Source organism: Elephas maximus, chromosome 21, assembly GCF_024166365.1.
Source record: "Elephas maximus indicus isolate mEleMax1 chromosome 21, mEleMax1 primary haplotype, whole genome shotgun sequence".
In the NCBI taxonomy this organism is placed as follows: Eukaryota; Metazoa; Chordata; class Mammalia; order Proboscidea; family Elephantidae; genus Elephas; species Elephas maximus.
The window spans coordinates 20,862,145-20,871,640 of NC_064839.1; the positions used below are offsets into that span (position 1 = coordinate 20,862,145).

General features: G+C 45.3%; 1 long non-coding RNA gene across 1 annotated transcript; it reads left to right on the forward strand.

Annotated features, from left to right (window-relative positions):
- Window positions 1-3,685: 3,685 nt before the first annotated feature.
- Window positions 3,686-8,193, forward strand: LOC126065026 (uncharacterized). The gene is made up of 4 exons (XR_007514709.1): window positions 3,686-4,177; window positions 5,379-5,489; window positions 6,334-6,516; window positions 7,463-8,193. It is a non-coding gene; the product is annotated as an uncharacterized LOC126065026 (long non-coding RNA).
- The last annotated feature ends 1,303 nt before the right edge of the window (window positions 8,194-9,496 follow it).

Here is a 9,496-nt window from a genome sequence, read left to right on the forward strand (position 1 = left end):
GATGCTGAGGTCAGAGCCGGGTGATGGGGCTCGGCCAGCGTCGCGCATTTTCTTCATGCATATTGAGGAGATGGTAATGAGCGTGTTTGCATTGTTGCATGGAAATGCTGCGTTTCCAGCCGCAGTTCGGAGCTGGCGAGGGTGGCGTGGGCCCGAGAGAGTCTCGCAGTGGGCGCCGGGCCTTGCGGGCGCCCGGGGTCCAAGGGAAGAGGTGTCCTCGCCGAGGGCCGGGCCTGAACACTGCCACAAAGGCCGGCTGCGCTTTCCTCTTTAAAGCCTCATTACTGGCACCCCTGCCTCGCTCACGACGGTTCCTCCGCGCATCCTGCCCACCTACTTCTGAGCGCCCTCCCCTGTTGTTTAGAGGTCTGTGATGGAGCGACACCAGGAAATTAGCGCCTGACAACATCGTCTCATGGCGATAAATTGTTTGCGATTCCGAATGACACGTCGCGGGATACAACACAGCCGCTCAGCTAGTTAATCTTGGAGGGCGCGTTGGCGTCGCTTGGCCAGGGAAGGTTGAGCGCAGGCCCCTCGACTGTTGGGAGTCTGCTTTCACCTGGACACAACAGGGGCAGAGACAACCTGGGGGACCCAGTCACTGGAGAGGGGCGGGCCCTCTCCAGGAGGTCCGCGGAGCTGAGGAGATAGGACCCAGAAGCGCTCTAGGAGAGGGAAAGGTTTATGAAAACCAGGAACTTTCAACGGTGCTAACTCTGAGCTGGGCTCAGAGGGAACCTACTTGGTACTTAGACTGAGAAATCAGAAGAACTTGGAGCCCAGGCTCTAGATACAGTCGCTCGAGGGACCTCTGGTAGTTGAGCATTTGCCCTAATTCTCCTATTTTTTCCCTTCACTTCATGCTAGGGAAAGTCCAGAGCTCTTGTTTCAAAAGCAAAAATGTCAGGGTCTGGCCTTGTCTGGAATTGCCTAGTGTCAAGTTTCCCCAACTTCAAGCCTTCCACTACCACCTCTCCGATTATTTACTTAACATTTTTCTTTAAATCAACTAGGTAAAAAAAAAAAAAAAAAAAACTTAAATATATGTTTTTGGAAAGAAAACTTGATACTACTACTGTAAATGGGAAAGCAGTGATTACTCACCATAAGAGGAAATTGTAAAAAAAAGATCAACACAAACAAAACCAAGTCATGTTAGCACATTTTAGCCTGTGCTGATTGCTTGGGAAAGACTTCTAGAGGTGCAAGTGTGTGTGTGTGTGTGTGTGTGTGTGTGTGTGTATTAGCAAGTGTTGGGGTTGTTAAAGACTGACTCTTTCACAGAAGAAATGAGACAGTTGAAAAGGGAACTTTTTTCCACTATTTGATGTTAATGAATTCTCTATCCTTAAAAAAAAAAATTTTACCCTTCTTTTAAATCATCTTTAGGACCCTAACTTTGGCGCTGGTTTAATTGGTGACATTTTTGTAGAATATGCAAAATAATCTAAGATATAAAAATAAAATAAATGTTTGAGTTCATGTTATTTACCAATTACTTGTGTGTAGGGGCGCTATGAGTTGGAATCAACACGACAACGGGTTTTTGTGCTCAGTCTTTCAAACAGTATCTATCATATTTAATTCTTACAAAAGGCTTATATGGGAGAGACTAGGGTGGCCAGACTCATAGCGACCCTATAGTTATAGGGTCGCCATGAGTTGGAATTGACTTGATGGCACTGGGTTTGGTTTTGGTTTTTAGGGTGGCCAGGTATGGTTGTAGAGGTTGTTCTCTGCACAACAGCTCCCAGCTGAGGAGCTGAGAGGGGCTGAAGGGGCCCTCCAGTGCTTATCAAGCTGTGTGCCTTGGCTTAGGGCTACCCTAGAGGAAAAGTGCCTTTAATTTCCATAAAGGTGGGGTATGACCTAGCAGCAGCTCTGATCTCATCTTAGAGATGGGGAAACAGAGGCTGATAGAGCTTTGCAAAACCCAGAGTGGAATCCAGGTCTGTTTGTTTCCTAACCAGGAAGAACAGGGTCTTTTGGGGGGTGTAGAGAAGTGGTGCTGGGAATTCGGGAAGGGGATACTGGAAGCCTAGTTCCTGGTTTGATTGAAGAAAAATGGCAGCTGGGTTGCCCAGCTTTCTTCTACCTCAGTCCTCACACTTGGTGTAAATATTTGCAGAAGACCTGGGCAAAACTACTGCTGTGGTCAAGGAGCACTATCCCTGCTCAGGACTGGGCTGGAGGAGGGGGAGAAGGTGCTGTGGTTTGCTTAGGCCTAAGTATGGGTGTCAGACCTGCTCCTTGTTTTCTTTGGTTCAGTCTACCTGCAAGAGTTTATGGACCAGAGTTCTGCCTCGCTCCTGTCCACACTGTTCAGATATTTCAGGTTCTTAAAGACAAGCTGAGGAATTGCTTGCACCAGAGGTTGTAAACTAGGGGTTACCTCTGGCCACAGTCATTTGTTTTGGCTTCCATAGTGTTCTTTCTTTTCTTTTATAGATTGTATCGCTTGCCAACACTTGCAAATTTGAAGATTTTACTTAAAAATCTAGAGCTCAGGGATTGTACAAAAAACTGGAAGGTTAAGGAATACAAGACTGGCTCTCTTTTATAAGATCAATCACCTGGAGTTCATGGCTGTTGCCCCTTTACCTGGACATGCTCCAGTTTGTCCTGGCCCCTTACCTGGCCCACTTCTTTCAATCACCTGTGGGAGGTTGAATTTGGTAGCCCTGCTTTGTATCCTCAGGTGGGAAAATGGGACACCCTAGGGCACACACTATCCTCCAATATGAAGAACATGGCATGGAGTGTGAACTGGGCAGGGATTTCAAGTGTCTCTTCTTTCCTTTTCTCTTGTCCATTCTCTTGTTTAGCTGGGAAGCTGCCTTTCCATGGTGGGTAAGGATGAGGGCAGGGATTCAGGAGTTACAGTAATGAATAGCTCTGTCCCCTGTGAGAGGTTGTCCAGGAGCCCCAGGTGGACCTCTTCTCAAGCTTCTGGGAAGAGAATAGGAAAGCTGGCCCCACAGTAGAAATTACTGGGGAGCCCCAACTCCTCTGGATTCCCGTTTCCCAGCTTCAACCCCTTCTTGATTCTCCCTTCTGGGCCCAGCCTTTTCTTGATTCCCATGCACCATCTTAGGAAATGTCAAACCAGAAAGTCTGCTTCTTCCCTCCTTCCTTCCCTTTCTTCCTCCACCCTTTCTCTTTGCAACAGATATTTATCCGGTGCCTTCTATGCACCAGAAACTGTGTTAAGTGCTGGGGACGGAGTGAAGAATTAGGCAGATGAGGGCCCTGTTCTCATGGAGCTTGCATTTTAGTGGGACAATCAGATAGTAGACAGGAAAATAAGCAGGGCAATTTGAGATAGCTTTAAGTTCTACAAAATGACGCAAACAATCACACAGGGTGGTGTGATAGCGTAGGGGTGGGAGAAGCTGTGACTTTAGGTGGCACAATTATTAGAGAGGTGAGGAGGTGACATTTAAGCTGAGATGGTACCAGTCATGAAAAACCTGGGGGAAGTATATTCTAGAGCTGCTCTGTCCAATATGTGGCCACTGGCCATGAGTGTCTATCTAGCCCTCAAGGGGAGACTGGCCCAAAAGGAGTTATACCGTAAGTATAAAATAAACAGCAAATTTCAAAGGTATGAAAAGGAATGAATGTTAAAGATCTCATTCTTTTTTTTAATATTGATTATATGTTGATGTGATAATATCTTGAATAAAAAATATATTGAGTTATATAAAATGAATTATTAAAATTAATGTTATCTGTTTATTTTTACCTTTTTGATTGCAACTACTAGAAAATTTTAAATGATTTTTTTTTTTATCTGTGGGTCATATTTTTATTGGACAGAGTTGTTCTAAACAGTGGAACAGTGAGTGCAAAGGCACTGAGGTAGGGAATTAGCGTGTGTGTTTGGTCACTCTGTTTTCCTGCATGTTGAGATTTATTTGGTGATGTTGCTCAACCCAGGGAGCTGATCTAAGAAGTCCTCTTGAACCAATAAGGGGTGGGCGTATGGGTGTCTGTCTTATTCCCCTGTTAAGTCCAGAGGGAAGTCATGAAATTCAGCCTTTCAACCTGATGTCTCCTTCCTCTTTTCCAGCCCCATCTGCTTACTTAGACTTCAGGTGAAGAGAGAAGGCCCACACTCTGCCTGTCCTTTTGGTTTGGTGTGTCCATCTCACCTACATAAGCTTCCTTGAAGGTTGGTGGCTGGCACCAAGGCCATGGTATTATGGAGCAGAACCCTCCCCCCCACCCCCAAACAACAGCTTACAAAGTGAACTTCAAGGACCCGTGGTAGTTCACTCATTAAGCTAGAACTTTATTCTTCTAAGGCAAAATTGTGGCCTGGGCTAACCCTGCCATATTTTGTTCATCTTGTCCAGTTTTAAGATTCTTGTTGGTTTGTTTCTTCTGTCATTCAGGCTAGGCTAGGTTTTGCTACAGTAACAAACCAGCCCCAAATCGTAATGGCTGATAATCACTCACTCTACCTGTTGTTGGCTATGGCTCTCCTCCATGTCGTCTTTACTCCAGGATCCAGGCTGACAGAGCAGCTTCCATCTGGAGTGTTGCTAAATGTCACGTCAGGGGCAAAGAGAGCATGGTGAACCACAGCGAAGCCTTTGAAGCTTCTGCTTGAAAAGTTACACATAGTACTCTGCTAGTGTTTAACTGGCCGAAACAATCATGTGACCCTGCCTGAATTCAATAGGGTAGGGACGTATATACCTCCTGCAGGGAGGGGTACTCTGTGTTCTACTTCAAATCCACTTAGGGCTACCTCCTATTACAGCCACTGTTTTGAGCAGGTCCAACTGACAACACTCTGTACATACCTCTTGCTTCTCTGTTGCTTTGGTTTGGAATGCCAGGGGGAATGTTCTGGCACTCATACACATATAACCTGGAAGTTCAGGGGAGTTAATACCCATGAGGCCATCCCTGACCAAGGGGGAGGGCTTGTTGTTAGTTGCTATCGAGTTGGCTCTGACTCGTGGCGACTCCACGCACAAAAGAATGAAATGCTGCCTTGTCCTGTACCAACTTCACGGTCATTAGTATGCTCGAGTCCATTGTGACCACTGTGCATTTTACGTGCCTTCTGAGCCACAGGGCTCATCTTCAGCGCTCTATCAGACAATATTCTGTTGTGATCTATAGGGTTTTCATTGACCAATTTTCAGAAGTAGATCTCCAGGCCTTTTATCCTAGTCTGTCTTAGTCTCGAAGCTCTGCTGAAACCTATCTACTATGGGCAGCCCTGCTGGTATTTGAAATACTGGTGGCATAGCTTCCAGCATCATAGCAATATGCAAGCCACCATAGCATGGCAAACTGACAGATGGGTGGTAGTAAGGGGAGGGAGCCTGTGGTTAAACGCTTCCCTCTTTTATTCCCAGGGCAGGCAGTTCTGAGATGCATACTCTAAGCCCCCTCGGAAGTTTCCGGCAGGGTCAAGCACTTATAGTGGTGGTCAGCCCAACAGTACATATTTGGGATCATTTCCCCAGGTAAGCCACCTACACATAACCCTTTGCCTCAAGACCTGCTTTCGGGGGAAATGATGCTAAGACAGACATGGACTAGGTGAACGGTGATGTAATCTACTACCATTGCCCATATTTAAAAATGAGGAGATTTAATATAAAATCCCAATTTTAGGCTTTTTATGAAGGATAAGATCTGGCAACACTGGGCCCAGATTCTGGTAAATCCACAAATAGCCTGGACTTGAGTTGGTACGAGCCCCATTTAGATGGGACCCAAGCCCTCTGTTGTCCACATCTGTTACCTGAGGGGAAGGGTCTTCACTTTTTCATGTTGCCTGCCTAGCCCCAGTAGGCCCGTGGGGTTTTCATCTCTATTATAGAGACTCTTGGTTGAAGTAGACATCTGCAAGTTCTTGGAAATCTTTTATTACATGAGGATCTTCCTCACTTTTTTTGTGCTTTGGTTGCATGAGTTTGTTTCTCTTTCTCTGTTTTATTATAAGAGGGTCGGTTTTAAAATAAATTTAGACTGGCTGTGCCAGGGCAGGACAGTGGCTATCTTGTCACCACTGTATTCTCAGTGCTTAATCTGAACTTGGGACTTAGCAGGTGTGTAAGGAATGTTTGCTGAATGAATAACAAAGTGAACGAGTGTGGTAACCAACCTCTGAGATGCCCCCAATGGTCCCCAGCTCCTGGGATCCATGCCTTTGTGAAATCTCCCCTCTTTGAGTACGAGCTGGACTTACTGATTCCCTTCTGGTGAATAGAATACAACAGAAGAGATCGGAGGCTACTTTTGAGATTAGGTTATAAAAAGGCTGTGGCTTCTGTCTTGGGTACCTTCTGGCTCTTCTTCTCTCAGGCACTATCACCGAGTGTCGCGAGACATTCAGGCAACCTGTGGAGAGGTCCACGTGGTGAGGAACTGAGGCTTGGCAGCAACCATGTGGGTGAGCGCAGAAGCTGATTCTTCACTCCTGACCGACTGGCAACCCTGGCTGATAGATAGCTTGATTGCAACTTCATGAGGAAGCCTGAGCCAGAGGTACCCAGCTAAATCGCACCTGGCTTCCCGAGTCACAGAAACTGTGAAACAATAAATGTTTGCTGTTTGAAGCTAGGAGTTGGTGAACTACAGTGTACAGAGCAGCAGCCTGTTTTCATAAATAAAGTTTTATTGGAACACAGTAGTGCCCGTTAGTTTACACCTTGTCTACGGCTACTTCTGTGCTTCAGTGGCAGAGCTGAGTAGTTGCTAAAGAGAACGTATGGCCCACAAGCCTAAAATATTTACTATCTAGCCCTTTAAGAAAAAGTTTGCCAATCCCTGAATTCAGATTTAAGTTTTAGAATAGTTTGTTACACAGCAATAGATAACGCAATGACTTCCAAATCCAGAACAATAAGCCTAACTGGGCTTGCATGTGTTGGGGCAAGGCTTCTAATTTACATTTAGCTTAATTTATTAATATTAACTGAGCATCTACTATGTGCTAGGCATGGTCTGAATCACATTTCAGAGTGCTGCATTTATTTCTTTATCCACTGCCCCCTCCAGCACTTCCTTGGTGTATGGTACATTGCAGGTGAGTCAAAAGGTTGTGGATTTAAAGTGGCTTTTTTTAGAGGCTAGGAAACCCTGGCGGCATAGTGGTTAAGGGCTACAGCTGCTAACCCCAGGGTCGGCAGTTTGAATCCGCCAGGCGCTCCTTGGAAACTGTATGGGGCAGTTCTACTCTGTCCTACAGGGTCGCTATGAGTCAGAATCGACTTGATGGCACTGGGTTTGGTTTTGGTTTGGTTTAGAGGCTAGAGTTAGCAGGGCCATCTTGGGAACACAACAGAGAACTCTGTAATCACGGGGCTATGAGTGGGGGACTGGAGTGTGAGTCTCTGGTAGGACCACATGCTTGGACATTCAGCTGGTATGTAGATGCAGTCATGCTGGTTGTAAAATATTGAAACACTTCTGTCTTGTCTTGTCCTTCCAGGCCCTCCTGCTACCCCAGCTGCCCCATCCTCCTGTCTGTCCCAAGGATCCAGCAACCAAAGGGCACAGGGATGGCAGGGCAAGAGCCTCCTGAGTTTCTGAGGTTGATTGGCCAGTTCACGTGCCATGGCAGTGGTTAAATATTTGCATGTCATCCCTGGACAAAGCCCTGAGCACCTATCCCACACCCTCCACCTTAGACTTGGGCATGGAAAGAGGAAAGAACACACCACTACTCTACGGTGCCAGATTTGGGCTTGGCCCGGAAGAGAAACCCAGTAATGCTGTCTGCATGAATGAATTCATAGATGTCTATTGAGTCTGTGCTCCTTTTTGGGGTGAAAGAGGGAACAGGATACAAAAAAGAATAAGGTATCGGTCTCTGATTCAAGGAGAAGGCAATCTGATTGTTTATGTCTAAACGGAAACAAAAGGCTGGCAGTTTGAACCCACCCAGTGGCTCTGTGGGAGGGAGACCTGGAAATCTGTTCCTGTAAAGATTACAGCCACGAAAACCCTATGGTACAGTTCTACTCTCTTACGTGGGGTGACTATTAGTCAAAATTGATTTGACAGCACCCAAAGACAACAATCCTAACTAACTCACAGGAGGGTCGGGAGCCAGGCCATCTGGGTTGAAATCAGCCTCACCAGAAGCTATGTGGCCTTGGGCAAGAAATTCAGTTCTCTATGCCTCAGTTTCCTTATCTATAAAATGGTGACAATAACACAGTTTCTACCACATAGCATTAAAAACTTTTTTTTTTTTTATCATGGTTATATATACATATACATACATACATACATACATATATATATATATATATACATATATATATATAAAAACCCAAAACCAAACTCAGTGCTGTCGAGTTGATTCCGACTTATAGTGACCCTACAGGACAGAGTAGAATTGCCCCATAGAGTTTCCAAGGAGCGCCTGGTGGATTCCAACTGCCAACCCTTTGGTTAGCAGCCATAGCACTTAACCACTACACCACCAGGGTTTCCAACTATATATATATGTATACCACTTCAAGGTATACAATTCAATGACATTGATTGGTCACCATGTTGTACAGCTGTCCCCACTCACCATTTCCAAAAGTTTTACATCACCCCAAACAGAAACTCAGTACCCATTTACCAACGATTCCCCATTCCCCTCTTTCTCTAGCCCCAGGTAGCCTAATAACCTTTTGTCTCTACACATTTACCTATTCTAGATATTTCATGTAAGTGGGATCATACAATATTTGTCCTTTTATGTTTGCCTTATTTCACTCAGCATAGTATTTCAAAGTTCATGCATGTTGTGGCATGCATTAGGACTTTATTTCTTTTTAACAGCTGGATAATATTCCATCGTATGGATATACCACATTTTGTTTATCCATTCTTATGTTCGTGGACACTTGGATTGTTTCCATCTTTTGACTATTGTGAATAATGCTGCAATGAATTTTGGTATACAACTGTCTCAGTTGTTGCTTTGAAGTCACTTGGGTATAATCCAGGAGTGGAATTGCTGGGTCATATGGTAAGCCTATGTTTAAGTTTTTGAGCAACTGGCTGTTTTCCACAGGGGCTGCACCATTTTAGATCCCCACCAGCAACACACGAGGATAACTCATAACATTTTTGTAAGGATGAAGTAACACATGTAAAGCCCAAGAATAAAGCCTTGTACCAAGTCAGTACTCAGTAAATGTTAGAAAAAATTACCACAGTCCAAGGGGAAAAAGGATAAGGTCAGAGGGGACCATGATCATGGCAGGGTGTACAACGAGTAACTGTTCATTAAGTTTCGACTAGGTTCCAGGCCCTGTGCATGCAGACAGGGCCAGCTGCACTGGTGTGCATCCTGAGCCCAGGACCTCACACTTAGAAGGGCCCTGAGCTTGTTCAGTGGTTCACTGCCGCCATCTTGAAATTCTTAATAAGTTAAAAACAGTAGGCTATGTCCATTTTGCCCTGGGCCCTGCACATTCTGTAACTGATCCTGTACGCACAGGTGGATTAAGCAAATTCCTGA